The following is a 27,995-nucleotide window of genomic DNA, read 5'->3' as shown; positions in this document are numbered from 1 at the left end:
AGGGGTGGGTGTCATTTTATAAACCTATTCTTGCCTTTGAAATTTGTTAAAATTGACTCTGTGCACTTTGGCTGGGGAGACAATGAACCAAAGTTCAGATTCTTTTGTGCTGCAGTTTTTAGTTTTCAATGCTTTCATGGTGGTTTCCAAGAGTCCCCTATAATCTCTTTCTGACCAATTCTCTTACCCCTTTATATACTCTGGAATGAGAGCTCCTGAAGCTGCTATTGCCACAGCTACTTTCACGGCCTACCACTGCTAGTGTTAGTGTGACTACTCCATTCTAGACTGGTGCCTACCAGCACTATAGTGTCATAGACCTCCCTAGACCTTTTAAGTTGCCTTTGGCGGGAAAGATGTCTTAACACCACCGACTTTTTGTTGGCTTTGCTATTCCAAATTTTGATTTGAGGCACTATTTCAGAGTTGTTTAGAGAACAGTATATTCATAGTTCAGCTAGAAAGTTCAGCTGGGTTGTTGTGCATATATACCAAAGAAGCCAATGACAAATATGAAGACACAGATAATGTATATACATGCACAACCCAAATGATTTATAACAACTTTTTTTGCGGTAGCGGGAAAAAAAAGACACACTTTCACAGGAAAAGCAAAATGAATTGTGGCAAAAGAGTATAATATAACTACATTGTAAGATATTCAGAATTCAAAAAACATGGGAAGATTTAAATGAACTAATACAGAATAAAAACAAGTAGAATCAAGAAGAGTATGCCCAATGAAAAGAACATAGACAGAATCAGAACCCAAAAGTCAACATAAACATAATGTCCAAGTTTGACCCCAGAGAAGAATTGAGAATACATGTCCCTTCCTTTGCAAAAATAGGAAACAATGCCAGTGGAATACTGAATATTCTGGAAGCAACTGATATATTCATTAGTTTTTATTGAACTGTTCCCATCCCTTTAAAAAAAGGTATCAGCAAATATAAAACTTTAAAAAAACATATAGGATCATAGCAATGGGAAGTAAAGGTTGCAAGGGATGATTGACAGGGGCTTGAGACCAGAATCTTCTTAAGCCTGGTTGAGTCAGAACTAGGAACAATTCCCAACTGTCACTCTGAACCTGGGAGATGAAGTAGAAAATGTATGTGACTGAGACATCTTGAAACCCATCCATCAAGCCACTGGGCTTTTGAATATCTACAGGTTGTGTTGAGAAGTTATCTTCAGTCTTCTGCTGGATAGTGTCTGGAGAGATGACCTTCTTACTTTGATGAGACCATCTGTGGACATCACACCTGAGACTTCAATATCTGACTTACTAAGGATTCTCTGTGAGATTTTAATTCCCTGTTGGATTTGCCCTTAGGAAGTTATGTTTTAGTTTAGTGTGAGTTAGATAGTCTTGATTTAGTGAGTAAAACATTTAGATTTCACCCTTTCCCATTCTCCTTCCTTTCATCTCTTCTCTGTTAAATAAACTCAATAATTTTATATGTACTGTTTTCCCACAGTATTACTTTCCTTCCCCTTTCCAAATTATATAACATTTTAACAGGATCATCATCTACCTGCCAACTTCCTCCATTCCAATCTGCAGTGACAGAGTAATACAATTTGAAAATAGTTTTAACAACAAATGTACTAACCTCTAAAACAAAAAAAATATATCCTACTTGTGTGAAAGAGAATACTCTATTGTCTATCCTGAGCTAACACTAACTTGATTAACTCCTTAGTCCACCTTTTAAATGAACCAACACAAGCTTGAACGAGGAGGAGTTTGCAAACCACTTAGTGAATTCACACCCTCAGAAACTCAATCAGGTCTCTCCAAAAGATGAGATTTAGAAAATTCAAACCCTTACATGAGAACTTAACCTTCAGAAGGTGAGAAGTCAATCCCACAGACACTGCCCACTGGGCAGTGCTAGACAATTTGGAAATTGTGATTGGCCCCTGTGAAGAGGGGAAGGGTCAAGAAGTCACCATAAAAGCAAGCCCCAAACTCCGTCAGAGGAGATGGTCTTTGAGAAAATAGTCTGAAGAGATTGTCTTCTGGAGACAGTCTTCTAACTAGGGAATCTTTGAGGGAGCTTTGCTGGAGATTGCGGCTTTGATCATGGGCCTGGAGCTCAGCTTTAACTTAGACTCTGACTCCTGGACTACTTCATTGGGTGAGTGAAAGACTGACTTCTTTCCAAATTTCCTAAGAGACTAGCTTCCATCCTGGAGGAGGCCTCATGGTTACTCACCATTAGCCTGCCTGATTGAGAACTAATTAATCTCTGCCTGGATTAAGCAGACCTGGAGTAAACATTTAGGTTGATAGGATAGATAACCTTTCTAACCTTCACATTTCTCTACTTTATTGTTTCCTCTCCATTTTGTAAATATTTGTAATTAAATTTCTGACTTGAGATATAAAAAGTATTGGAGACCACATAATTTCATAAAATTATTGTCCAACCATTAAAATCAACACTTACATTTATGGCAACCACAAAGTTTGTGACCACCCTCAAATTTTCTTCACTTTTCTTAAATTGTCCTTTTATCAAATCAGCCTTTTTTTTGTTTCTATAATTTTCAACTAAGAAGTTCAAATTTTTGTTTTTCAAAATCACTTAGAATCCTTTGTTAATCCTTTTTAGCCTGAGGCTAGATGATTAAGGGCTTGCCTGTATTCTGCTATAGAACTACTTGAAAAATCCTTGAAAATACCAAACTCTGACCCTAAACCCTCGCCAATACCATCTACTGGTAAAAAAGAAAAAATTACAACGAATCCAATATGTAAATTATTACCAGTTAACATGGATTTTACCAATATAAATCGAGTTGGAAACATGTTGTTGTCTTTTCTCAGTTTAAAATGGCTCATATGTTCAGAGGAAATTTCACAGTATCTCTATTTAGCCAGAGAAATAGGCTTGTTACTCTACATATTTTACCTATTCTACCTATACTCTACATATTGCACTCAGAGCAGAATTAAAAACTCAAAATGAAAGTATGAAGAATACTTTGTGGGAGATAAAAACTTTTATGAAAAACATTAGAAGAAACTTAAAAATCCTCCAGGATAAATCTCTCCACACTTCCTCATTATTGGAGCTGATTGAAATTCTGTCCCACCCCACCCTACATAATCTTGTTCCTCCTATTCAATCCACCCCTTCCCCCACCCTTGCTACCTCCTATCCTTTCTCCTCTGCCCCAGCCCCCTTCTCCCCTCTCCAAACTATCCCTCTCCTTCACCCCTGTCTCTACTTCAACCCCCTCCCCAACTCATCCATCCACTCTCCCCCCTGCCCAATTCACCCCCCCACTCCCACCTTTTATCCCTCTTCCCCTCCCTATCCAGAACCCCTCCCTCTCAGCTTACCTACCCACTGAAAACCAAACATCAAGCCTACAGATAGGAATAAAAAATAATCTGGCTAAAATCCTATATCCCCTGAAGTTGGTACCCACCTTTAATAGGAGTGGGGATATGGTTTCCCTTAGACACTATTCACCATTCACCCCCACCCCCACCCCCACCCCCAGGACATTCAAAGATTCAAACAAGACAGCCCTTCTTTTGAAGACAACCCAATTGTAGTAATAAAAAAATTAAAAAAAAAAAAAAAACTAGAGGGTATCTTCCTCACATATGACCCTGTTTGGGTGGGTATTGAAAACCAACAAGCCTTTTTGACAGAAAGAGAGAAAAATAAGATTATCTTTCTCATTAATCAGGACTAAGGAAGAAAAGCAATTAACTGGCCACATGATGACCCAAAATGGAACCCCAATAATAAACAGGATTACATAAGATTATGCCAGTCTAGAGAGGCATTATTAACAGCAATGACAGCTTGCTCCGGCAGACCAGGAACATGGACTAAATTTGAAAACTTAAGACAAAAAAAATCAACAAAAATTCCCTCCCAATTTATGAACAGACTCATTTGAGCTGGGAGGTAGATATATAGAACTGGACCTTTCCCAAGAAAGGGATGTTAGATATATTGGACAGCAGTTTGGACAGAACTGCTATAAAGTTGTAAAAGATTATTTTAGAATCAACTGCCCAAAGTGGTCCAGTATGGAACTTGAAGAATTAAGGAGAGTAGCTATATACGTATTTGACAGCCACTAGAGAAAAAATGAAGACAGGGAGTCAATGGAGGAATTAAGGAGAAAATAAAAAATTTTTTAAAAACTGGAAAGAAAAGATCATAGAGTGACCCTAGCACCTTTGTAAGAATCCACAAATAAACCACCAAAATATTATTTATGTAGAAGAAAAGGGCATTTAATGGTCAAATTGCATAAATTGGAATCAGGTATTCAATAACATGAATTTTAGGAATAGTGGTAATTTCAGAAATAACAATTATCAAAATTATAATAGAAATAATTACAGAAATTATACCTGAAATAAGGAAAATAATGATACACAACAAAATACACTACAACAATAACTCCAAAGTAGAACTCGTCCATGTTATGCACAGGGTGAAAATCCCCCTCAGCATGGAGGATCCCAGAGAAATGCCCAAGTATCTTTATGAAGGTACGATGGGGGGGCACCTTAGAATTAGAAAGTAAAACCTTTGATTTTCCAGAACCTGATGCTTTAATGCCAATTATCCCTATCCATTCCCCCCTCAAATAGTGATGAACCACATGTAACCCTAAAAAGAGGAAACTCATATATTATGACTGCCTTTTAGACACTGGAGCATGTAGATTAGTTCTGGTGAATAAAGCAGATGCAAAATGTGATCCCACTGGATCTATAAATGTAGTATGTATATCAGGAACACCTCAAAAGGTCCCAAAACTTTCTCCTCAAATGGTATCCGTGGGACCCTTATCTGTAGAACATTCTTTCCTATTAATGCCTGGGTCCTCCACAAATCTGCTGGGAAGAGACCTATTATGTAAACTAAAAGCAACAATAACATGTGCTCCAGATGGCTCTATGTCACTACAGTTACTGGAGGAATCTTTAAATTTGCTCCCTGTTCTTCTCTCAGAGAGCTGAGAGGTGAAAGAGCCTCCCAACTTTGAAATACCAGCTGATATACCCGAGTCTTGTTGGGTCATATCTTTTTCCAATGTAAGCCTATATAAATCATCTGATCCAATTCAGATTAAGACAAAAAATTCCCTACCTCCTTCCATTCCTCAGTATCAAGAGGCAACTGAGGGAATTACCCTGGAAATGGCAAAGGTTCAATGGTTTCTCCTCAAAGTGGAATATTTAGGGTTCATTTTAACTGTTGATTCCTGTTCTATTTCTCCTAAGCACATTGAAGATATTAAAAAATTAAACACTCCCACTACTAAGAAACAGTTAAGAGCAATCTTAGGAGTAACAGGTTTTTGTAGACAATGAATCCCTTGCTATGGGGAAATCAATAAACCCCTTAAAGCACTAACAAAAGATTCAGTCACTGAACCACTTAGGTTAGAACCAAAACATTTGTCACCTCTGTCAGATTCAAAATAAGTTACCTAGTCTGCCCCTGCTCTAGAGATCCCAGATGATAATAAGCCATTCACTTTATACATACATGAATAGAAAGGGGTGGTTTCAGGAGTTTTAAGCCAAAGTCTGGGTCCAGTTCCTGGTCTGGTTGTTTATTACTCGGTCCAGCTAGACCCAGTAGCTTACAGAGCACCACCATGCCTTAAGAGGCGTAGCTGCCACAGCTTTTTTAGTAACTAAGGCAGCTGAATTAATACTGGGATGGCCATTGACAATTATATGCCCACACGAAGTAGAAGCATTGCTGGTCAGGCATAGAACACAGGAATTCTCTGATCAAAGACTCACCTGATATGGAATAACAAAAACATCACTTTAAAACATTATACAACTCTTAACCCAGTCATCGTGCTTCTTGATTTGCCAGTTTCAGGAAAACTACCACATAGCTGTGAAACTAGTGTCCATGGCCGAAAAGCCTTAAGAAAATCTATTGGACAGCCCTTTAGACAATCCAGATCTAGTTTATTCACTGATGGGTCTTCTTTCATAAGGGATGGTATATGTTACACTGGAGCTGCAGTAGTCACAGAATTTGCTACTGTGTGGTCAGCTTCATTGTCCTCAAACATAAGTGCTTAAGGTGCAGAACTTATAATTTAAAACATGCCTGTATAACTGCCAGAGAAAAAAAGGACACCAATTTACATAGACTACTATAATAAATATTGGCAACCACATACCTTCATAAAATTGTCCAACCATTGAATTTAATCCTTACACTTGAAATTAAAACAATTCTGCAATACTACCTCACACAAAAAAGAAATAAATGTTGAAGAGAATGTGGCCTGCTTGGGGGGGTGGGGGGTGGGGGGGTTTCCAACCATTCTGGACAGCAACTTGGAACTATGTTCAAAGAACAGTAAAATTGTATATCATTACTAGATCTGTATCCCAAAGGAAAAAAAAAAATTTTAATGGTAGCAAAGATTTGGAAAAAGGAGTTGTCCATCACTGGAGAATGGCTGAACAAGTTATAGTACATGATAGTTATGGGATGCTACTGTGCCAGAAGAAATGACAAGTATGATGAATTCAGGAAAATCTGTAAAGACGTATATGAACCAATACAAAATGAAGGAAGCAGAACCAGAAGAATACTATATATATATTGACAGCAATATTTCTTGATCAACAACTGTGAGTGATCTAGTTATACTCAGCAATATAGTGATCCAAGACATTCCCAAAGACTCATGATAAAACATTCGAGTTGCTCTCTGACAAAGAACTAAGAATCTGAATGCAGACTGACATATACTACATTTAATTTTCTTTATCTTTTTTTCCCCATTTGAGAAGTCTTCAATAAAATGACTAATACAAAAAAAATGTTTTACTTGATTATACATGTAAAATCAGTAATAGACTTGTCTCAGGGAGGGGAGAGAGCAGGTTAGAGGAAAGAATTTGGAACTCAAAAAGAAAAGTATGTTTAAAAAATTGTTTTTACATGTAATGGGGAAGTTTTTTAAGAAAGAAAACACAGTTGGGGGAGGGAGAGAAAATACATCTTGTTTGAGTAAATTAGGAATTTTTCATACATCTCAAAACTTAAATGTGAACACTTGTTCTTTTCTAATAATTCAGGTACATGCTGAAATTCAACAGAAGTGAATGTAGTATTCAGAGAGCCAGATTGTGACCTTGGGTCTGTTAATATTGTTGATCCTCATCAGTCACACATTTAACTTTTTCAGCTTGAAGTATTTGCATGATTTTATTAGTAACCTCATTTTCACTTTCACATTTGGCAACTGTGCATGTTCATAGCTATGTGTAGTAGGGAAAAAATGAGAAACACAATGTGCTGAAGTTTGTAGAACTGCTGGTATGCTACTAGATGCTACACAGGTCCTATTTTACCCTTCTGTTATAAAAAGATCCCCATGCATATGTTGCATATTTTCTTTTTCTTTTTTTTTTTTTCATTTAAAATTGAAGTTTTGGATTACAATTATGCACCCAAATCATAGTGCAAGTCCTTTGGGCTATATAGTGATACAGAGACCTAGTCAGTCTCAGCACCTTGCAACAGCAGCAATGAAGTCCCAGCAACCTCATTTGTGGTTTTCAGAAGGCAGCCAAGGGAAAGAGGTTTACAACAAAACAGTATGCAGTACACTGTCACCATCTGACACAGTGGAAGGTAATATCCAGTGTGGAAAGGAAAACTGAATCAAGTTTTGGGCCTTGCTGCCACTGAGTGGAGGAAACAGCAGCTGGAATGTTGGAGTAAAGATACTGACAACGATGACAGTTGGGGGGAGTAGAGTCAACTTGGAGAGTGACAATTGCTCTTGAGGACTCCCTTTCCTGGCCCTCAGACTGGAAGGAGTGCTCTCTTCCCTGTATCTGGATAGAAGAATCTCTATTCCTGAATTTTTCCCCACTGTGTGCTCTACCTGAATTCTGGTGATTGTGTCATCAAACAAAAGGATTTAAGGGGAGCAGTTTAAACTGAAAGGCTGGTCTTTAGAACATTAGCCCGAAGAGACAGGCCCAACCAGATCTGAAAGTCAGAACCGTTTCTACTTCTTGCTGTCTACTGCTAAGACTTTGAACTTAAGAAAGCTATCACATATAGCATAGATAGGAATAGAAGAAACCCTCCACAAGCCTGCAAGGCCTGGCTTCAGCTCAAAAGCTGAGAGAGACTCAACCAATCTGTAGCAAAGAATTGGGGAACCCCTCTTCCCTCTACCCTGATACCTTTCCAATCCAAACTTGTTATTAAATTCATCTTGAGTTAAATAACGCACAGTTAGATCAGAGGACTATCATTTCAGGGGAATATAGAGGGGGAAGAACCTAAGGAAAGCCATTCAACCATAAATGGTCCTTACTGGATCTCTGCTGGATGGCCTGGGTCTGGGGGGAGGCTTGTCCCTCAGGAGGGTCCATGCTTACCTGCTCTGGGGTATCTTCAACATCAATCAACAGAAAAGGCATCCCCTCAGGCTACATGGTGGGCCCATTTCCCAGGAACCCCATTTTTCAAAGACAGGCTCTCAGCAGGGGGCATCACTCTCCTTTTTCCTCACCAGCATCAATATAACCTCTAACCCTTCAACTCCTCCATTTCCTGTTACAAAACCTTCCTTATCCCTTGTACCTTTTTCAATCCTCTACAATTCCTTTGACTGTTATACCAGGTTTAAAAAATGTCTTAATTTTAAGAATTATATTTGCTGTATAGTATCAATGGTACTATAGAGTTTATGCTTAAGGAAAAGTGAATATTGTCTGAAATATTTTGTTTTGTTTTTAATTGAGACATTAGTACCAAAGGTTATAGAATTCTAGGGAATTACAAATCAGAAAATGTTTTGCATGTTACCAACTTCATTTTGTATACTGTATTTTTGGATTACTTCATAAGTTCTATGTAGGCATATTGCATAACATCAATCAGTTTTGTTATTAAAAGTTATATGTGGAAAAATATTTTTTCAGTCATCTTTAGCAAAAGATTACAGATGTTGATGGTCATGAAAACCTAATCTCCTATTTCCTATAAATTGAATATATTAACTCACATTTTTTATTTTTGCATAATTTTTTTTTGCATAATGTTCCAAGAGCATTATACCTGTGAGAGTTGAGGGCTAAGTATACATTGTAAGTTGTTCTGTCTGTATGTGGCAGGGATGCCTCAGAAACAAAATGAGAGTTGGACTAGATTATTTAAAAAGTCCCTTCCAGAATACACCTTCTTTTCAGTAGCACATAGTATATTCACAAAGACTGACCATGACTAGAGCATAAAAACATGACAGACAAATGCAAAAAAGCAGAAATAATAAATGCAACCTTTTCAGATCACAATGCAATAAAAATAAACAAGTAATAAGGGTACATGGAGAGGCAAATCAAAAATTATTTGTAAATTAAATAATATAATTCTCCAAGACTGGTTGGTTAAAGAACAAATCATAGAAGAGAATGACAATGATGGCACATCCTATCAAAATCTATGGGATGCAGCCAAAGCAGTACGTACGGGGAAATTTATAACCCCAAGTGCATAGATTAACAAATCAGACATTAATTGGGCATGCAAATTAAAAAATCAGAAAGAGAACAAACTTAAAAACCCCAGATAAAAACTAAATTAGAAAACCTAAAAATTAAAAAATTAAAAAAAAATTAAAAGAGAAATTAATAAAAGTGAAAGTGAAAGAACTATTGGATAAATAAGTTTAGAAGCTGGATCTGTGAAAAAACAAAAGTACTGGTTAATCTATTAAAAAAAAGGAAAGAAAACCAAATTAACAGTATCAAAGATGAAAAGGGCGACCTCATCTCTAATGATGAGAAAATTAAGGTAATAATGAAGAACTATTTTGTCCAATTATATGGCAATAAATATGGCAATCTAGGGGATATGGATGATTATTTACAAAAATATAATTTGCCTAAATTAACAGAAGAAGAAATAGAATGCTTAAATAGTCCCATATCAGAAAAAAGAAATTGAATAAGTCATCAAAGAACTCCCTAAGAAAAAATCCCCAGGGCCAGATGGATTCACAAGTGAATTCTATCAAACGTTTAAAGAACGAATCCCAATACCATACAAACTATTTGACAAAATAAGCAAAGAAGGAATTCTACCAAATTTCTTTTATGACACAAACGTGGTATTGATTCTAAAGCCAGGCAGAGCAAAAACAGAAAACTACAGACCATTCTCCTTAAAAAACATAGATGCAAAAATCTTAAATGGAATACTATCAATAAACAAAAACAAAACAGCAAATGAACCAGAGGATTCTTCACTAATAACCAAACCAACAGATACCATATGATTATCTCAATAGATGCAGAAAAAACCTTTGAGAAAATATAACACCCATTCCTATTGAAAGCACTAGAAAGTATAGGAATAGAAAGGCCTTTCCTAAAAATAATAAACAATATATATTTTAAAACACCAGCAAGTATCATCTGCAATGGGGATAAATTAGAAGCCTTCCCAATAAGATCAGGGAGTGAAACAAGGATACCCAATATCACCTCTGCTATTTAACATTGTACCAGAAACACTAGCAGTAACAATCAGAGAAGAAAAAGAAATTGAAGATATTAAAATAGGTAATGAAGAGACGAAGCTATCACTCTTTGCAGATATATGATGCTCTACTTTTAAAGAATCCTAGAGAATTAGAAATTAGAAGCTAGTGGAAATAATCAACAACTTTAGCAGGGTTGCAGGATACAAAATAGACCCACATAAATGATCAGCATTTCTATATATTTCCAACACATCTCAGCAGTAAAAGTGAGAAAGAGAAGTTCCATTTAAAATCACCCTAAATATAGGAATTATATGAACACAACTACAAAACACTTTCCACATAATTAAAACTAGATCTAAATAATTAGAAAAACATTGATTGCTCATGGTACGACAAGCTAACATAAAAAAATGACAATCCTACCCAAATTAATACACTTATTACCTATCAAACTACCCAGAAACTTTTTTATCAAATTAGAAAAAACTATAACAAAGTTCATTTGGAAGAACAAAAGATCAACGCTATCTAGGGAAATAACAAAAAAAGTAAAGGATGGAGGCTTACCATTATTATATCTCTCTAACTATACTATAAAGCATGGTCATCAAAAAAATATGGTACTGGCTAAGAGACAGAAAGGAGGATCAGTGGGGAATAGACTTGGGGTAAATGACCTCAGGAAAACAGCATACGACAAACCCAAAGAAGCCACCTTTTGGGACAAAAACACTCAAAAACTATATGCTGGAAAAATTGGAAAACAGTATGGGAGAGATTAGGTTTAGAACAACAACTCACATCCTACACCAAGATAAATTCAGAATGGGTGAATGACTTCTATAAGTAAATTAGATAAACATAGAATAGTATACCTGTCAGATCTATGGGAAAGGAAAGATTTTAAGACCAAGCAAGAGACAGAGAATATCACAAAATGTAAAATGAATAATTTTGATTACATTAAATTAAAGTTTTTGTACAAACAAAACCAATGCAACAAAAATTAGAAGGGAAGCAACAAATTGGAAAAAAATATTTGTAACAAAAACCTCTGACAAAGTTCTATTTTGGGGGGAGAGGGTATTTTGTTTTATTTTTTTCTCATTTTTTTTAAAATTTATTTAGTCAATTTAGAACATTATTCCTTGGTTACAAGAATCACATTATTTCCCTCCCTTCCCTCACCCCACCCTTCCCGCAGTCAAAGCGCAATTTCATTGGGTCTTACATGTGTCCTTGAACAGAACCTATTTCCATGTTGTTGGTATTTGCATTAGGATGTTCATTTAGAGTCAAATCCCCAGCCAAATCCCCTCGACCCATGTAGTCAAGCAGTTGTTTTTCTACTCCCATAGTTTTTCCTCTGAATGATGTTTTTTCTCATAGATTCCTCCAAATTGTTCAGGATCACTACATTGCCACCAATGGAGAAGTCCATTACATTCAGTTGTACCACAATGTATCGATCTCTGTGTACAATGTTCTCCTGGTTCTGCTCCTTTCACTCTGCATCAATTCCTGGAGGCCATTCCAGTTCCCATGGAATTTCTCCACTTTATTATTCCTTTGAGCACAATAGTATTCCATCACCAACATATACAATAATTTGTTCAGCCCTTCCCCAACTGAAGGGCATCCCCTCATTTTCCAATTTTTTGCAGTTCTAATTACTCAAATTAATAAGGAGATAATAGATAAGGATCTATTGTACAAAAAAATCAAGGCATTTCCCCAATTGATAAATGGGCAAGGGACATGAAAAGCAGTTTTCAGATAAAGAAATCAAAACTACAAATAAGCACATGAAAGTGTTCTAAATCTCTTTAAATTAGAGAAATACAAATCAAAATAACTCTGAGGTACTACCTCACACCTAGCAGATTGGCTAATATGAAAGCAGCTAATATGACAGAAAAGTAATAAATGTTGGAGGGGATGTGGCAAAAGTGGGACACTAATGCATTGCTGGTGGAGTTGTGAATTAATCCAATCATTATGGAAAACAATTTGGAACTATGCCCAAAGGACACTAAAAGACTGCCTGCCCTTTGATCCAGTCATACCACTGCTGGGTTTTGTATTAGGTTGTTCTTTTTGTTAAGTTGTTTACGGTAATATGGGGTTTCTGGGCAAGCACACTGAGGTAATGAGAAGTCAGAAACAGGGGTTTATTTTAAGGAAGGAAGGGTAAGGGAATTTGGAGAGGAGAGAGGGATTTCAGGATTTTCCCTGATCTATTGTAAATTTTAAAATGAGTAAGTAAAATTATATAGTCTTTTAAGAGGGATATTGTTAACAGCTTTCAAAGGTCTTCAGAGTCAAACCCCAAATATTTCAGAGAGAAATCAATAACCAAAAGGCAGAGAAATCTCCTTAGCTCTTCTTCCTCCTCAAGTCTCAGAAAAAACAGTTAGTAAGAAGTAGTTTGTGTCTCCCTGTACAACTGCCTTCCCCAGGTCACATTCTCCTCTGAAATTTTTCCTTGACGGACAGCTCTTCAAGCTTCCATTCACTGCATCTGTTTTTCCAGGTCTTTTACAGCATTGATCTCTTACAATTTATACCCCAAAGAGATTATAAGGGAAAAGACATGTACAAAAATATTTATAGGGGGCAGCTGGGTAGCTCAGTGGATTGAGAACCAGCCCTAGAGATGGGAAGTCCTAGGTTCAAATCTGGTCTCAGACACTTCCCAGCTGTGTGACCCTGGGCAAGTCACTTGACCCCCATTGCCTAGCCCTTACCACTCTTCTGCCTTGGAGCCAATACACAGTATTGGCTCCAAGACAGAAGATAAGGGTTAAAAAAAAAAATTTAGTCATGCTCTTTGTGGTGGCAAAAAATTGAAAAATGAGGGAGTGTCCATCAATTGAGGAATGGCTGAATAAATTGTGGTATCTGTTGGTGATGGAATACTATTGTGCTAAAAGAAATAACAAATTAGAGGAATTCCATGTGAACTGGAACAACCTCCAGAGTGAAAGGAGAAAACCAGGAGAACATTATACACAGAGATGGATACACTGTGGCACAATCGAATATAATGGATTTCTCTTACTAGCAGCAATGCAATGATCCAGGATAATTCTGAGGGACTTAAGAGAAAGAATGATATTCACATCCAGAGAAAGAACTGTGGAAGTAGAAACACAGAAGAAAAACAACTGCTTGATCACATGGTTCGATGGGGATATGATTGGGATACGGACTCTAATCGATCACCCTAGTGCAAATGTTAATAATATGGAAATAAGTCTGGATCAATGACACATGTAAAATTCAATGGAATTGCATGTTGGCTATGGGGGGGGGAGGGGAGAGGAGAGGATGAAAAGGACATGAATCATGTAACCATGGAAAAAGTGTCCTTAATTAATTAAATTAAATGCTCAAAAAAAAAAAAGAAAAATACTCTAAATTAGTTAAGCTGTTTTTTTTTAAGTTCCTTCCACCTCTAAATTGTATAATTCTGATATCACTCTGATTTTTCATCTATGTCTCTTAGTTCCTTCCATATGCCAAAATATATAACTCTCTGCTTCAAGGCACTGAGCTTTCAATAAGTCTTCGCTTAGACAACAATTCCATGATGAAAAATGCTACCTACTTCCAGAAGTGCTGGCAAATTTTTGAATGTAGATTGAAGCATTTTTTTTATTTTCTTTATTTTTCTGCCCCATATACACAACATGGCTAATGTGGAAATGTTTTACATGACTTCATATATATAATGGGTATTGTATGTCTTGCCTTATATCAAAGGGTGAGGGAAGGGAGAATTTGCTATTCAAAATAAAAATTTTAAAACCTTGTTAAAATGCTTTTAATTCTGTGTTATTCTATGAATTTCCCTAAAATTGATGCAGGCAGTCTAGAATTTGTATTCATGTTCCTTAGTATAAAAGATAACAATAATCTAAATTAAGACTATAATGTTATCATACCTATAACACTACAAAGAACTTAATAAAAAGAAAACTGCCATTGGCTCCTTCATATCAAACAACACTGTAAGTTGGTGGTTTAGGAAGACATTACTTATTACTCAATGACCAATTCCTGGAATGTAGAGGCAAGAGTTCAAATAAAAATAAATTTCAGATGTAACAATTCTATTTTCATTTGAGAAAGGGTTTTCTCAGAAAACTTTACCCTAAAATATTGAAATATCAAATTAACAATAATTATCTTGGCAAACAAGCTAAGAGAAAATCAACATTTGAGAAGCATAATTCAAAACAGCAAGTAACTAAACATAATTTTACCTTGCTTTGAAACATCTTTTAATAGCTTCATATAAACCTATCTGAGCTTAAGGAGCACATGGAGGGGAGGGCTATTTTATTTTACCAATTATGTGTAATAATTTTCCACATTAAGTGTTCTGAAGTTATGTGATCAAATTGTCTCCTTCCCTCCCCCTTTCCAGAGATAGTAAATAGGAACTTTGAACTGGGTTACACATGAATTATCATGCAAAATCTATTTCCATATTGTTAATTTTTGAAAGAATACTCCTATAAAACCAAAACCCCAAAACAAAAACTGAAATAAACTAAAGTGAAAAACATGCATTAATCTGCATTATAACTCCAAAAGTTTTTTCTCTGGAGGTGGTTAGCACACTTTGTCATAAGTCTTTCAGAATTCTCCTGATCATTTTATTGCTGAGTTGATAAGTCTTTCAGTTGATCATTCCACAGTATTGCTGGTACTGATACAAGGTTCTCTTAGTTCTGCTTACTTCACTTTGCATCAGTTCATGCAGGTTTTTTCTAGCTCTTTCTGAAATCATCCTCTTCATCACTTCTTTCAGTACAATAGTATTCCATCATCATGACGTACCACAATTTGTTCAGACACTCCAATTGATGGACATCCTCTCAATTAAGGAACTCATTTTTTAAGTCTAATCCTGGAAGAACTAGAACTGTTTAATCGTAGTAATGAAGGCCTTAAAATTCCATATCTATGGCTTTGCAATCCACATTTTAGCCTGCTAGATAGGCCTGTTGCATAGATAAACTTTGCAAAGTGATACTAAATGATTTTTAACACACTCAGTTTTTCCCTAATCAAGCTACATTCAGTCTACCTATAATTGAGCAATATTACTGGCATAAACTGTGCTTTTAAATCTCTTTATGTTCAATTAAAATGGACGTATTATTGTTAAGATATTCATTTTTATTAACCGTCAGGAAGACACTGGAGTTGATTATATTTGCTAACAAAAAGAAACCAAAGGCTTCGTTTCTTCCCAGAGAAAGCATTGAACCAAAACTACTTGTGAAAAGCATCTAAGTATCAAAAATGTAGATCACACTTTCAGGTTCTCATCAGCTAATGGCACTGAGTTAGGGATAGGGAAGTTAGTTGGGAAGTAGAAAAACTGAAATTAAAGTGAAAAACATGCTTTAATCTGCATTACAACTCCAAAAGTTCTTTCTCTGGGGATGGTTTTGCATTCTTTGTTGTAAGTCCTTCAGAATTGTCCTAATCATTGTATTGCTGCTTAGTTAGTTGGGAAATAAAAAAAAAACAAAGACTGCTAATAAAAATGAAGGTTTAACAACTACCACCAACTTAATGACCTTTGTGTTGCTTTTCTTACTTATGTTTATTTTTAATTCTCCTACATGATATAAACTATATGTTACTGCAATTCTTTCAAACAATGACCTTTGCATTTATAACCTTACATACAGCTTGATTATATCATTCTTGGGAGTCAAGTCAACCAGCATATATTAAATACCTCAATGCATGTACCAGGCACTGTGTAAAATAGCTGAGATAAAAAGAAAAGCAAGAAACGATTCCTGCTTTCAAGAAGCTCAATCTAATGGAAGAGACAAGAAGCATGCAAACAATTACATACAAGAAGATCATTTCAGGATGTAAAGGTTAAAATTAACTGTTGGCCAATGATTATATGAAATTATGTAGTCTCCAGTATTTATCTTAAGTCTAAAATTTATTTACAAATAGAGAGGAAACAATAAAGAAGAGAAATGTGTGTGTGTGTGTTGGGGGGGGGGGGTAGAGAAGTTATCTATCCTATCAACCTAAATGTTTTGCTCCATGTCTGCTTAATCCAGGAAGAGATTAATTAGCTCTCAACCAGGAAGGCTGGCAGTAAGTAACCATGTGGCCTCTGTCCAAGATAGAAGCTAGTCTCTCCAGAAAAGGGGTCAGTCTTTCACTCACCCAACAAAGTAGTTCAAGAGTCAAGAGACCAAGTAGAAGTCAAGCTCCAAGTCCTCAATCCAAGCCGAAGTCTCCAGCGAAGCTCCCTCAAAGACTATCTAAAACTATCTCCAGAAGACAATCTCTTCAGATTATCTTCTCAAAGACAATCTTCCACTGAAGGAGTGTGGGGTTTGCTTTTATGGTGTCTTCTTGTCCCTTACCCTCTTCACAGGGGCCAATCACACTTTCCAAATTGTCTAGCACTGCTCTGTGGGAAGTGACAGTGGGATTGATTTCTCACCTTCTGAAGGTTAGGTTCTCATCAAAAAGATTAACAGATTCCTGGCTGATTGAATCAAAAAGGTTCACAGTTTTCTGATTGATTGAATATTCTAAGGGTGTTAATTCTCTAAGTACCTTGCTAGCTTCTCACCTAGTACTAAGTAGGGTGTTTAATCTTTTCTTGATTCAATTTAAAAGTAGATAAAGGAGAGTTAATCCTGTCTTCAATCTAGTGAGGTACTAAGTAGGGGTACTTAAGTTAGGGTTAACTCAGGATAGCAAATAGAGTAAAGAATTCTCTTTCACACAGATAAATTAGAAATAATCTCAGAGAAAAGACAAAAGTAAAGGGGACATAAAAAAAGGTTTCATGTAGAAGGTGAGACTTTTGAGACTTTTGGTTGAGCCTTGAATGAGGCCAAGGAAACCAAAAGAGATAAGGTGGGAAAGAATTCCAAACATGAGGAACAGCCAACGAAAATGCCCGGAGAAGGAAGATGGAGTACTTTACTGGAGAAATAACTTCATTAGACTGCTAAATACATGGAAGGGAATAAGGCATAAGAAGACTGGAAAGGTAGGATAGGGCTAGGTTATGAAGGGCTATAGTGTTTAAAAGAGTCAATGCATAGAAATTTCTTCCCCCACCCCCCATTTTTAAACTGCAAGCTTGTTTACAAACACTTCAATTATGAGTTAGTTACTGAGATATTTGGCTACTACCTAGCAAACAAAGGAAGAAAAGTAATTTTCCTCTTATAATTCTGATCAAAAGCTATTAATGCCTACTCAATTGGAACAATACAGTACAGAGCACAAATAAAATTTAATTACTCTCTCCAGGAGGGAGAAATATTTTTTGCTCCTTGAGGAATTCATATCAAATTGTTCCTACACTGATAAAGATGAATGAGTTTCTTTCATTTGAATATAGAATATACTACCTTTCCTTGCCAAGATAGCTTTGAAAAGAAGAGGCAATGCAAGTAAAGTGTAAAGAATGCTTAGTCAGGGCAGCTGGGTTGCTCAGTGGATTGAGAGTCGGGCCTAGAGACAGGAGGTTCTGGGTTCAAATCTGACCTCAGACACTTCCCAGCTGTGTGACCCTGGGCAAGTCACTTGACCCCCATTGCCTAGCCCTTACCACTCTTCTGCCTTGGAGCCAATACACAGTATGGACTCCAAGATGTAAGGAAAGGGTTTAAAAAAAAAAAAAAGAATGCTTAGTCAAGAGAAATAAAATTCAACTTATGATATTGACTTTTGTGAACACATATGTACAAGGTATTTAACCTCTGAGCCTCTGCTTCTCATCAGCAAATTATAAATAGTATTAGCATTGATATTTTGCCTCACCGTTATAAGGAACAATTGATATAAAGTACGTAAAATGTGTTATAGATCTTAAATCAATATGCAAAAAGATCAATTATGTTTGTCATATTACTTCAAAGACGACTATCACTGATAGTAGGAATTATGGAGAACCTCTATTTTTTTTTTTAATTCTTAACTTCCATCTTAGAATTAATACTATGTATTGGTTCTAAGGCAGAAGATCAGTAAAGGCTAGGCAATGAGGGTTAAGTGACTTGCCCAGGGTCACATAGCTAGGAAGTGGTCGAGGCCAACTTTAAACCTAAAACTTCCAGTCTCTAGGCCTGACTCTCAATCCACTGGGCCACCCAGCTGCCCACGAACCTCTTTAATCTTAATGGCAGTCCATTAGAGAAAATTATTCACTGAGTTACATTACAATGCTATTGAGACCATTTCTACCAATGGTAAAGTAATTACAGAATTTGGGAGCAGGGGAGAGCATAGGCCATGAAGAAAGGGCCAGAGAATCAGCAGAGATTACATAATTAATTTTCTGATTCAATAAAATCTGATCTGCTACCTGAGAAGAAACCCTCAAAAGATCTCTTCTTTCTACAACAGATGATTACTTCCTTTCTTACTCTCTTCTTAAAATTTCTAACAGCACAGGTGTCAAACTCATAGGCTCCTGTAAAACTCCCAAGTGTAGCCCATACCAGATAAAAATGTAATTGGAAAATGTTTAAGAAAATAAATTAAAATACAGCACAACACAGATAATGTTAATTTGTTGCTTTCTAAAAAAATACATAACAAGAAGGGATCCTTATCTATTTGACTTTGACACCACTGTTTTATAGTATGGCTTCCAGACCTCATCATTCAACAGAAAATGCTCTCACTAAAGTTTCCATAGACTTCTTAATTTTCAAAACTAATGGGTTTTTTTCAGTGTTCATCCTTCTTGACCACATGACAAGTTTTGATTCTGTAGAGCACCCTTTTTAACTTGATATTCTCTTTTTAGGTGTTGATGACACTACCCTATCTGCTTCTCCTACTACCTGACAATCTCTCTCTTTTGCTGGATCTTCATCTAGGTCATAGTGATCTACATGGTTCTGTCCTGGGCCCTATTCTTTTGTCTCTCCCTACAACTATTTTATTTGGTTATCAGCTACTGTAGATTCAATCATAACCTCTGTGTTGATGATTCTCAAATGTAATTATCTAGTCCTAACTTTGCTGCTTACCTACAGTCTTATATCTCCAATTAGAAATGGACATTTTTAAACCTGAGATGTCCCAAACTGAGCTTATTATCTTTATCCCCAAACCCTCTCTTCTCTCTAAATTCCTATTACTGTAAAGGATATCACCATCATCCTTCAAGTGAACCAGGCTTACAACCTTGGTATTATCCTTATTAGATTCTAGAAGGTAAGGAGAGTTAATCCTATCTTCACAACTCCTCATTTTCTCTTGAATCCCACATCATCATTGCCAAGATTTGTCCATTTTACCTCTGTAGTCTCTCTCTTCTGATCCTGTCAAGCATACTGGTGCTTGCCGTCATTACCTCACGCCTGGACTAAACAATAGCTACATAGTTGATCTGTCAGCCCAAAGTCTCTCCTTGCTCTATCTTCTCTACTCAACTGTCATAAGGATCTTTCTAAAGTGCAGGTCTGGGACAACTTTCAGGCCACATGAGCAACAAGATGGCAGACTAGACATTTTCTTAGATCCCCACAACCTTTCAAACCTCTCCAAAAAAAGAAAATATGCATCAAAGATAAAAGCATTTTCAGCTGTCTCCATGTTCTAGAATCCAAATCCCAGAATCCAAAAGAAAATAAAAAACCCATGAACTTAAGTGAAGTTTACTAATCCTCAACTCACTCAGCATCCCTCTTCTATGTCCCATGCCATGTAAACACCAGGCTGCATTAGCAGACACAAAAACTTAGCACAGACTTATAGCAAAAGCCACCCCTAAACTTTGGTCTTCTCTTCCTCTTTCCAGTGCCATCAAGACCCTGGATCCAAGCTGTGGACATTTACTTGGTCCTCAACAATCAGGTTATCCATAGTCCTTTAAGACCAAAAGCCCCCTGGACCTTCAACTCAGAAGCAGCAGGGCTACAAAACCCTAAACTGCTAATACCATGCCAGAGAACTGAGGAACAGAGGGACTGAGTGGGCCAGGTTACCAGACCAGGATACTATGTGATGGGGGAGGGGGAGGTCAGGGATGGAAGGTGATATAGGAGAAACAGTGAAACACTCCCAAGAAGTCTGAGGGAAAGAGAATAGCACCGAGGATGGATTTAAACCAGGAATGCAAGGATGGTTCAACATTACAAAAACAATACTACTAAAACTGATTTACACTTTTAATGCTAATCCGATCAAATTTATAGAATAGGATACTTTACGGAATAAAATTCATTTGAAAAAAGATCTAGAATATCAGGAGAAATGATGAAAAGATAAAGCAAGAATGAAAGGGCAAATAGCACTCCAGACCTCAAAAACAGCAGTCATCAAAACCATTTAGTATTGGTTAGAAGACAGAGAGATAAGAGTAATGCAACAGACTGGGCAAGAAAGATAGAGAAAAAACTCAAAAACATTATTTACTTAGGGAAAAACTCACTATTTGATTAAAACTGCCAGGAAAACTGAAAAGCAGTCTTGCAGAAACTGAGCTTGAATCAACAATTTACATCATATTCCACAATACATTCTAAATGGATGTGTAATCTTAATGTGTAAAATTAAAACTAATTCTATAAAAAATTAGAAAAACAGATCACATACCTCTCACATATGGGTAGGAAATTTATTCTTAACCAAAATTAAAAAGATTTTGTTTAGTTGTTTTTCAGTTATATCTGATTCTAATGACACCTTGGGGAGGGGGGGGGGGGTTCTCAGCAAAGAAACTGCAATACCTTGCCATTTCTTTCTCCAGCTCATTTTATAAATGGAGAAAAGGAGGCAAAACAGGGTTAAGTGACTTGTTCAGTGTCACACAACTAGTAAGTGTCTACAGTCAGATTTAATTAAATTCAAGTTTTCTTGACTCCAGAACTGGTACTCTATAAGAGAGAGAGGTAATTGAAAGGCAAAATAGGTAACTGATTACTTGAATCTTAAAGGCTTCTTCAGACAACATAAATCAATCTAGATTAAAAGGGAAATGGAAGAATGAGGGGGGAAAAACTTTGTACCATTTCTCTGATAAAGATTTGGTATCTAAAATAGATAGAAAAATAGATAATAGGGAATATCCTCCAATAAATAAATGGCAAAAAGACTTATGAGAAAGAATGCTATCCACATTGAGAGAAAGGACTGTGGGAATAGAAACAGAAGAAAAACATATAATATATCACTTGTTTATATGGGACTAGATTGTGGGGTTTTACCTTTTAAAAGATTATTACAAAAATGAATAATATATGTTATAAGGAGTTTATTTCACTTCACTCTGTCTCCTTAGGAGCAGAAGTTTCTATGTTAGAGGGAGTTATTTAATTTCACTCTGTCTCTTTAAGAGTAGAATGTATATGATCTCATGCTGTCTCTTTAAGGGAACATTTTATAAGGACATTTCAGTTAAGAAAGAATTCCATTTTCTCTGGCTTCTCAGGGAACAGGAGCTTTGGGGTTGCTGTTTAGGTTTCTCTCTCAGTCAAGAAGATCTGACAATTAACTGTTGAGAGGTTGAATTTAGATAAGGATTTGAGAAGAAGTCTATCTCTGAGGGGGTTTCTGCTCAGCACTCAGCACTCAGAACCTGAGGGTGCAGGAGGACTGTCTGTGTCACTGTGACAGGCAGTTTCACCACTGACAGTCTGGATTTCAAATACTAGTTGTAGGAGATTGGAGGAGATAAAGCCTTACTTTATTAGTTAGGTAGAAAGATAGCAAATTTAATATTAGAGAGTGTAGGTTAGGCAAGAAGAGTTTTAGATTTAGGGTTTTCTTAGAGATTTTAGATTAGGGTTTGAATTAAGCATAGTTATGAGAAACTCACCTATTTCCTATCTCTAACTTTCCTCCAAATAGTGTCGGTGGTATACCAAACCGATCTCCACAATTTCATCAAACTCCCACAGATACCTTTTACACATAACAAATGGAAATGGATATTGAGCTATAATACATGTATAACTCAGTAGAATTGCTTGTTGGCTCCCGGAGGGAAAAGGAGAGGGAAAGAACATGAACCTTGTAACCAGGGAAAAACATTTAAAATAAAGAGAAGAGGGGAGGGCAGGGCAGGGCAGGGAAGTCAAACAAAATAATCCTGATGTTTTACCTCACACCCTTCAAATTGGTGAAAACGATAAAAATTAGCAATGGTCAATGTTGGAGGGGATGTGGAAGGATAGGCACATTAAGATGTCCTTTCAACAGTATAGAGGTTAGGAGAACAGCACCCCATGATCTGGTAAATCCACATAAGGCTTTTGGCTTTCATGTTCTTTTCACAAACTTTTTACTTATTTTAACTTCAAAAAATAAATTGTGCAAACTTATGGTATTAAAAAGATAAAATGTTGATATTATATTTATTTTGTACATTTCTGAGTTTCTAGACTTTTCCAGTCATCTGCTGGCCTTTCAAGTCATATGTAGCTTCCACAAAATTCTCACTTAATTTCTTATGCTGACCCGTGATATACCAGAACCAAGATGGAGAAAGTCATAATGTTGAATAATGTACAATGTTAGTGGAGCTGTGAAATCATACAACTATTTTGGAAAACAATTTGGAATTATCCAAATAAAGTAACTAAAATAAAATGGTCATACCCTTTGAATCAGACTCCATTACTGGACTTTATAAGGGTTAAAAATGTTTTGACTAAATTTATGAGTCAAAAAAAAGATTGTTGTGGTCCCCTGTTATGTTAATAGCTTTATTACAGCAGGGAAGAGATAGTCAAGAGGGAAATATAGGAAGGAAGGAGAAAATACAGCCTAGCTAAATACCCTATAATTGCTGATCCAAAGAAATCCAGCTCAACTCTAACAAAAGCTCCCTCAGGCCCTGATCTCCAGTTTTACCAGTGCAGAATCAATCTCCAACACAGAAGTCCATAGCAGAAGAATCCCTCCAAAGCAGAAGACCCTCCAATGCAGAAGTCCTCCCTCAGCAAGAGCCACCAAGGCAGCAGAAAAATTAATCAGAATTCCCTCAGCTGGCTTTTTATAAGCAGTTTTCTCCACATCATTTCCTGCCTCTCTGGTTTCACTTTCCTTTCACTATGAGCTGGTCTATCACATCTCAGGAACCAATCAAAGTTTCTTAATTTGCCATGCACTGCCCAGGGAGCAGTGCCTGTGGGATCCACCTCTCATCCTCTGAGGGTGTGAACTTTTATCAAAAGGATTCTCAAGTTCCTGACTGGCTAAGCTAAAGGGTGGAGCACGCTAAGTACTTAAGTTAAGATAAAAAAAATTCCTTTTCGCAATTCCCCTATGATTTTATTGGGAGAAGAACATGTTGAAATCTTCCAAATTTATATTCTTAGTCTCCCCAATGAATCATTTCACATAATCAGCTTATACCTGTAAAGTTCTTCTAGCTAGAGGTGCATACAATATTGCACTTTCTAATGGGAAGTTACAATAGTTGGAGATAAGAGGGAAATAAAAGAGAAAGAAAGCAAAAAAACAATGATATGATAGGCACACTGACAAAAAGCCAATTGGGGGTAATCCCCTTTGGCATAAGAGTATACATTCAAAATAAATGGGTTCAACCCCCTTTTGGTTCAATTCACTATATCCCAAAGTTCATTCTGGATATTCTGATGCAGTGTATGGTTTCCAAAGGCTTCTTTATGGAGCTTTCTTTAAAAAGAGTTCACTTTCTTGATTCGGGGAAGTTAACAAGCTTCTTTTCCTGAAAATTTCTTTTAAAAAATTTAAATCTTGGATTTTTACAAAAATTATACAATCCCCCCCCCCAAGGGGGGCATTAACCAACACCCAGATCAACCCAGGATACATGCCTGAGTTATGGGGTATATGAATCAATTCTCAAAAGAAAAACCAAAAACATTAAAACAAATTTGAGAAAATTGGGGGGGGGGTGTAATCAAAATCTATGTATATATAAAATTCTGAGTAAGCAAGAATAAGCCAGGTCCTTGAATATGACAGGTCCTTGAATCAGAGCCCAATTAAAGTGATTTAAGTCCTATAAGTCTACAGGACAATTGCAGTAATATAGCAGTTTATCCATTGGCAGCCATGACTACAGAAAAGTTCCATACTATAAAGAGAAAAGGGACTAGATTTTGAGGTAAAGGGGGAATGTGATTCCCTAGTCTGATTTTTCCTTCACTCTCAGGGATAGGGGAACCAAAATGGCAGCCAAACTAAGGTACTTGTAGTAGGAAATCTGGTATGGGAGAGTCCAACTTCTGATGTCAAACAGCTGCTTCCTTGAACCTCAAAACAAGTCCTCTGTTGTGGCACAAATTCTCATCAATCCTACAGGGATTGGTGGTCTCTCTGACTTGTGCTTCTTGGCACCCTACAGTGGTTCTATGGTGATCCCTTCTTCTGGAATCAGACATAATTATTAGTCAGGGTCTCAAAATATTTAATAATCAATGGCAGGTTTCCATAGTCTAAAGCTTTGGGTATAAACCCTATTACAAAATAAAAAGAAAAACAATAAAATGTAAAAAAAAAATCAAAAATTCACAGTTCACATCCCATAACAATGTGTCAGCTAAAATAGCGTTTAACTTGTCTATGTATTTTTATAATGGTATTATCTCCGATCTAGTCATAGGAGGAATACAACAACAACAAAACAACTGCATGCCACAGGATACAGTCAATCACTGTTGATGGAAGGTACCCATTTTACATGTGAGCAAATACTTGAAATGGACTTTGTATTTAAATTGCATTAGAGACTTCTTTACTATTGGGGACTATTTACTATTGGGGAGACTGAAACAATTAACATCAATAAGGCAATGGAGTCTCAAAAGGCTTAAAATTCATCTCTACATTCTTTGAGGATCCTCCTTCCCTCCAGAGTACCATCATTTATCAAGAGCATAGCTTGTACCACAAGGAAATCATCAATAAGAAAAAAAGATTATATACTTTAAAATATTCATAACAGTACTTTTTGTGATAGCTAAGAATTGGAAACAAAGTGGATGTCCATCAACTGGGAAATGGCTAAACAAATTGTAGCACATGAATGTTAATGGAACATTGCTGTGCTGTAAAAAGAAATGATGTATATGAATACATAGACGCATGGAAAAATCTATATGAATTCATGCAGTGAAGTAAGCAGACTCAAAAACAATATACACAGAAACTACAAAAATGTTGATGGACAGAACAATGATATACCAAAGAAATTCAAAAGGTAATGAAATTATAAATAGCAAGTGAGAATCAGAGATATGAGAAGACGTGTCCTAAACTACCCTTTTCATGGAGGTGGGAAATCTACAGGTGTTATACACTACACATGTTTTTGGTCTTTTTTTGCTCACTTTTTCCCCCTCCTTTCCAAAAAACACTAGTTATCATATGGGACGGCTTTCTGGGAGGAGGAGAGAGGAATGTGACACTATATGGTAATAAAAGAAATTGAAAATGCCAAAAAAATTTTTCAAATAGAGGTCTGACCTTGTTACCCACAGACACATCCATTCAATAAGCTTCAGAGGCTCCCTATCACCTCTAGTATCAAATATAAAATCTCCTGTGCACCATTCAAATCCAATCATAATTTGTTGTCCCTTCATTTTCCTAGTCTTCTTATACCTAACACCTCGCTGGCCCTCCAAAAACTGTGGTCCAGTGATGCTGGACATCTTAATGTTCACTGAATAAGACACTCTATCCCCCAACTGGGCATTTTAAATAGCTGCTCCCAATGCTAGAATGTTCTTCCTCATCATCTCTATCTCCCAGCTTCCTCTGGCTTCTTTAAAGACTTAAATCAAAATCCTACCTTCTATAGAAGGTCTTTCCCAATAATCCCCTTAATTCTAGTACCCTATCTTTCCTGATGACTTCCAATTTATCCTATATATCTTGTACGTAGATAATTGTTTGCATGTTTGTTGTCTCTCCCATTGATCAAGCAAGGACTGTCTTTTTGCCTTTCTTTCTTTCTTTTTTTTTGAAACCCTCACCTTCTGTCTTGGAGTCAATATTGTGTATTGGCTCCAAGGCAGAAGAGTAGTAAGGGCTAGGCAATAGGGGTCAAGTGACTTGCCCAGGGTCACACAGCTGGGAAGTGTCTGAGGCTAGATTTGAACCTAGGACCTCCAGTCTCTAGGCCTGGCTCTCAATCCACTGAGCTACCCAGCTGTCCCTGCCTTTCTTAATATCCCAAAGACTTGGCATAATCTGTGGTACACTTAATAAAAGTTTATTAAACTGAAATTATCAAATTATTATTCAAATACCTTTAGCATTCTTTCAATGAGTTCAGTAAATTTTTTATGAAGAACTTACAATTGTAACAATGGGAAAATATTCCAAATAAAAATTATTAAAAAAAAAAAAAAGAATTTGCAATCAATGAAAGAAACTTTATATGGGGCAAGTCATGCCCACCACAACCATCTGCTCCAAAAAGGATATAGGAAAACCTAAACTTTCCTCAGGCTTTAAGAAAAATCTTTGGTTGTCTACATTCATTTGATTTTTGCCTGAAAAATAATATAAAATATCTAAGTGACTAGTTTACCTATTTAGAAAAGTGGTGATTATCAGTGTAACAACTTAATAATTATTCTAGTTTCTAATGGTCAAAATCCCTCTATCAAAAAGGAATTAGCTTCTAGGTATATATTAATGTGTGTTAGATTTCTATCAATATATTTAAAAGATATTATGAATCCATTTCCTTTTCTAACAGTGTTAGAGTGACAGATAAAGAGATATTAAAGATACAATTAACTTAAAGAGTTTAACAAAGTAGATGACAAAGTATCTCATATTATTCTTGTATGTATGGGGAGACAGAATACCATAATACAATACAACTAGATAAATACATACAATACATAATACAACTAGATAAAAAGGCTGAATGGCTATACACATACAATAGTATCATTAATGGCTCTAAACTGTTTAATTTTATCAAGATCCTGGATAAAGACAAAGGCAGTGTTCACACCTATCAAATCTGAAGATGACATGAAATTTGAAGGTATGGTTAAGAGAGATGAGTGTAAAGTCTTATGAATGGAATAAAAAAATTAACTTCACAAGAAGATAGGGAAGAAGGAAGTAGATAACAATTCATCTGAAAAACCAGGGATTTTTGCAGATTTGAAGAATATGAATGAACAATATGCTATGGAAGCCAAAAAAATCCCAACAAAAATCAAAACAAGGTAAATTGAGGAACCATAATTGCTAGCACTACGGAGGTAATAATACCCCTGTATTCTGCATTAGTCATATTCTTGGCAAGAAACTGATAGGCCACTAGTGGAATAGACCCTACTTTGAAGATAGAAAGAACTAAAGATGTTTTGCTGGAAGAAAATACAAGAAGAGCATGAGATAGCAAAGTAAATGAAGGGCTAGAATGTAGAAGAACTAGACTTATTCTGCTTGGCAATAGAGATGAGAACTAT

The 27,995-nt window shown here is 36.3% G+C and overlaps 1 protein-coding gene and 1 long non-coding RNA gene across 2 annotated transcripts in view; both read right to left on the bottom strand.

Moving 5' to 3' along the window:
• Positions 1-27,995, bottom strand: part of RAB10 (RAB10, member RAS oncogene family) — a 99,990-nt gene that overhangs the window by 37,128 nt on the left and 34,867 nt on the right. The gene's annotated exons all lie outside the window — the stretch shown is intronic.
• Positions 15-27,995, bottom strand: part of LOC130456497 (uncharacterized) — a 62,018-nt gene continuing 34,037 nt past the window's right edge. The window contains exon 2 of the long non-coding RNA XR_008915460.1: positions 15-27,858. This is a non-coding gene — a long non-coding RNA (uncharacterized LOC130456497). The remainder of the gene's footprint in view (positions 27,859-27,995) is intronic.

The sequence above is a fragment of the Monodelphis domestica genome, chromosome 1 (assembly GCF_027887165.1).
Source record: "Monodelphis domestica isolate mMonDom1 chromosome 1, mMonDom1.pri, whole genome shotgun sequence".
NCBI lineage: Eukaryota > Metazoa > Chordata > Mammalia > Didelphimorphia > Didelphidae > Monodelphis > Monodelphis domestica.
Note: the sequence above shows the minus strand (reverse complement) of the source record. Positions and strands in the feature narration are given on the sequence as shown.